This window comes from Frankliniella occidentalis, unplaced genomic scaffold, assembly GCF_000697945.3.
Source record: "Frankliniella occidentalis isolate FOCC.00 unplaced genomic scaffold, Focc_3.1 Scaffold7, whole genome shotgun sequence".
Taxonomy (NCBI): domain Eukaryota; kingdom Metazoa; phylum Arthropoda; class Insecta; order Thysanoptera; family Thripidae; genus Frankliniella; species Frankliniella occidentalis.
Genome location: NW_026267137.1, coordinates 430412 through 435015, shown reverse-complemented (window position 1 = coordinate 435015; position 4604 = coordinate 430412).

The window sequence follows — 4604 nt, the reverse complement described above, 5'->3', positions numbered from 1 at the left end:
CCACCTCTTACCCCACTCCACCATCTGCCTCTGTCTCCCTGCTGCTACGCCGTAAAATTTTATTTCCTCAGAGAAGACTTGTGCCTGTAAATCATCATTTTATGAAGCTTTGCGGCGCCTTGCCTTTCGATCCGCCCTACAAAGTATAGCAACTTGATGGGGTTCGAGACGAGGGGGGGGGGGCTTCCAAATGAAGTGCGTTTTTGAAAGCAGAAAGCCCACAGCGCGAGAACACGTAGACTCTTATTCGAATAATAAACACAAAACTTTCTCCTACCAGGTTAGTAAAAGGAATGTCTTTACACTTGTAGTGTTTGTTTTATTATTCAGAGGCAGTCTAGTGGTGTTTATGAATCGTTGCGAGATCGAAGATGTAACCTGCACCAGCAATGACCGCGTCAGAGCACTTAGAGCAGCACACGAGGTTCACCCGCGCGCCGAACGCTGCACTCAAAAAAAGATTTACCCTTGTAGCTAAAACTTAGCTATATACGGATAGCTTAACTTTTGGAGAAATACAACTCTAAAAAGGTATCTGTACAACTAAAAACTTTCTAGTTGAGCAAAAAGTTATCGCTACTTTTATAAGCTACATAGCTCCAAAGTTCAGCTCTCCATATATAGCTAGTTTTTAGCTGCACAGGTAATTCTTTTTCTCAGTGTGCTGGCAATGCGTCAGAGTGTAAGCCTCGATATGGACGGACGCAGTCGTGTTACATTTGCGCGGATGCATAGAGAGGGCATTCTAACCAAGCATCGTGCGTGATGGAATGTTCACAATGTATCGCCCCCTGCCCAGAAAGACCTATTGTTTTAAGGCAGAGACAACGATATTAGCCCCTTTACAATTCAGTCAAAACCGAAAAGTAGTGTTTTGTCAGCGGCGCACAATTCGGACACAGCTAACTGCTTTCTCGGTGAAAATAATATCTAAAATTCCATTGGCGGCGGGGGGCAGAGGCGGGAACATCCGCTCCCCGTTTCCCATTTCCGACGATCCCCCCTCCTCCCCCTCCACAACAATACCGCGTCCCCAATAAATCCGACACCGACAAAAGAAAGGCGATATGACAACAAGAGGCACGCCATACCGAATAGGAAAGAGGGGGAGAAAAGGGCGGGAAGATTTTGAAGTGGATGCAGCTCGCAGCGGCAACAGATAAATGGGCTTTGTTTTGCCCTCACTCAGACAAAGGGTAATTAATGAACATGTAACGGCAGGACACACTGGTGCCGCGCCTGCCAGAGCCCCCCTCCCACGACCAATAGCTGCCGGACCTCATCTTTTGCCTCCCACCCCCCACCCCCCTGTGCTAATCGTTTGCCATGCACGGCCTCCCTATTGTTCTCAGTGAAGCACGTCGAACCCGACCGATCAAATGGAAATATATTATTTCGGAGCGCGGCTGTCCTGTCGGCGGCCTGGAGGTGGGTGGACAAGGACACCCCGCAAATGGAAGTACGGGACGTGTTATTGCTTAATAAACGCGAGCAGCGATGACAACAAAAAATTGCACACAACGGGTCATATCGCGACAAGAGTCATTACAGCATGGAAATCAGTACCATTACCAGCAATCAGTACCAGGCGAGGAAAGTGTCTCGAGAACTCGTCGAACTAGAAAACAGAGAGCGCAGATCGATGGCTCCTATTAAAAGAGTCCGAAGTGTGAGCGGCCTATCCGAAAGACTCCGAAGTGCTGGAGCCCAATATGAAAGGGTCCGATGTGGTTTTGTACCCATCCAACAAAGTTCGAACTGACATTCGGATCGAGATGAACTCGCAGCAGCCGGAATATTTAGGAACGCTCAATTATCGGTGAATTAGCTGGTTCTAACAATAAATGAGTGTCTTCTTAAAAAACATCGTAGTTACGGTACTTCAGGCCCGGCCCTGGCGAGAACCACCCCCTCCCCTCCTCCGCCTCCACGTACTGCTGCATGCATGTCTGGCAGCCGGGCAGCCAACCAGAACACTCTTCCGGCGACACAAGTACTGCTCTGGTTACCAAGTGGCGGAGGCGAGTGGTACCCCGAGAGCAACCCAGAAGAGGGGGATCCCGAACACAGCCACGAGTCGCCTAAAAGGCCGCCCTGAGGGTTGCCGGGTTGTGGCGGCGAGCGCAGACAGAGAGACGGAGGGAGCGCGTGGGAGAGAGCAGAGGGGGCTCCTCTCTATTCAGCCTAACCGTGACCTTCAACAAAGACCTGCTCGTTGCAGTAAGTCCACTTTTGAAAGCCACCTAAGCTGGCAGCTCGGCCATGGCGGGCCGGCGGAGCCCCGGGCGGGGCGTACTCGGGGCGTGGCGGGGCGTGGCAGGGCACACCCGGGGCCGGGGGCGGAGCGCTCGCTAGTCTGTAGGGCCCCTCGCTCGCTACCCACCGGGGGCAGCGCAGGTCCCAGGGATGGTGGGTAGGGAGGGGGGGTTACACTTCCTTACCACCCCCATCCTAACCCCCTACCGGCGCGGCGCTGCCTGCGGTGGCGCCGGTCCAGGTGAGGTTAGATTGGGGAGGGAGGGGGAAGGGGGAGCAAAGTACCCGAGGAAGAGGGGTGGTGAACGGGAGGGGTGCGGGCAGGGCAAGCTAGGAGGAGGATGAGGTGGGTTCAATCGTCATTGGGATGTTCGTCACGCATAGCGCTATCGGGCGAAAACTGCTGCGGACATCATAGACCTTCAGCCTCCCCTTCTCCTGCCCCCCCCTCCCCCTCCCTCCTCTCTCTCTCTTCTCTATCCCTCTACACACACCCTTCGTCCTGTGGCTCAAGAATCCCCAACAGCGCCATACCACCTCCTCCGGGCGTCCGGGATGCATTCCGCGCCCTTTCGAAGAGCAAAACGGATTGAGGTCGTATGTAAAAGTTGCAGTGGCGCAGCTTGCAGTCCTCCAAACACGGCTGGCAGAGTTCGGAGAACACAGCCACCAACAAACAACACGTTGCCGTTCTGCACTTTAAAAGCAAAGGTTACTATTGAACGTGGCGCTTGCACCTTGTGCATTAACGCCGCTGGTAATGAAGGCATGAAAAGTACCAGAGGCGCTAAAATTTAGCACCGCACTCATGTCACAAAGCCACTTTCCACATGATTAACGTTCTCGAACAAATCCTCTTTTTTAAAAGTCTGTATACAGACTGCCAATTTTTGTCCTCTTTACTCCCCAAAATGTTGCCGCTCTGTTCAAAATATTTCACTACGTTTTAACACGTTCAGTGCGGCGTGACCCACACCGTGGGTCACAATAACATGGGATTGCCTACCCCCGCCGCACTCAACGTGTTAATAACATCTAATGAAAATAGCTTCATTGCATTCATGAAACTTCACAACACGTATGAAGAGATACTTAAATATCATTACAAAAATGTACTGAAGCTATTTGTATTAGATGTAATGAAACTGAAATGAAATATTTTGAACAGTGAATAGTGGGCCCTTAAAGCGGCCAAAAGTCTGCCTTTATTGAAAAGGACACAGAATTTTGCGGAAGGATAGAGGCCAAAAAGGCAGTCTCTAAAAGGAGTCAAACAATTTGCATTAAAACAGGAATGACAGAACGTAAGAGCGTTCCCTGGTTTGTAATTTAAAGACACGAAAGCGATAGTTACCCTAACCTTTACAAATGCGTGATTCCCCACCTTCGATTTCCGAGATTTTGTTTAGTTTGAATTGTTTTAAAACGGTCGCACCGCACTATATGCACGAGGGTGTGATCCTTTAAAAGCGAGCGGACGGAGAGAGGCTCCGCCCGTTTCACGCAGTAAGTACACTTGACACGGAACGCGAGGTTGGCCGGATGCCTCTGCTGGACTCGTGTTGTTGCATTATTTTCATACATCTTTTCCTCTTTCTTTTTTTTTTTGGTCGTTATGTTTGTTTCGCCCCTCCGCCGCTCCAGGAGCGGGATGCCTGTCATGCCTCGCCCTGTACGCGACCCATCACCCTGTCACACCCGAGTCCGGCCGAAAGGGGACGACGAGCCGTGCGGGTCGGGCAAATCAAGAAAAGCGTGCTAATTTTAGCAAAACAGAAAAACAGAATGTTGCCGCCTGCCTCACAGAATAAAAGCGGAAATCTACCAAACGAAACAGCGCTGACCATTAGGACTGCGTTGCATTTTCAGAGTATCTTCAAACGAGTTCTCTACAGTTTCCTAAAGTGACGCTAATCCAATGTTGATCTTTCGCAATTTTTTTACACATGCAAAGGCCCCGTGAGAAAGAATTTTAAAAGTTTCACAACTACTCGATGACAAAGCAACCAGTTGAAATTATCTGTGAAACATATATTTGATGCAAAATTACAGCGCACGTGATTTACATACATTCCCGCTGTTCAACGACGAGGACGCGACGACGTAGTGCACGGGGACGATATTCTAGTGCGCGGACGCGGGGGTGTCGGGTCGGGGGTCGGGCGCCCAGGCCCGTGCCACGTGGTGCCGCCTAGAGGGTCTTCGTCACCCCGGCAAGCGCGCGCACTGTATCCTCCAGGGAGATAGGCCGGCCCATTTTATTGGCGCCAAGGTTTGAATATCAACGCCGCGCGCCCCCAACACTTACATCGTTACCCCGCCCGTGCGGGGGAGGGCCGTAGGGAGGC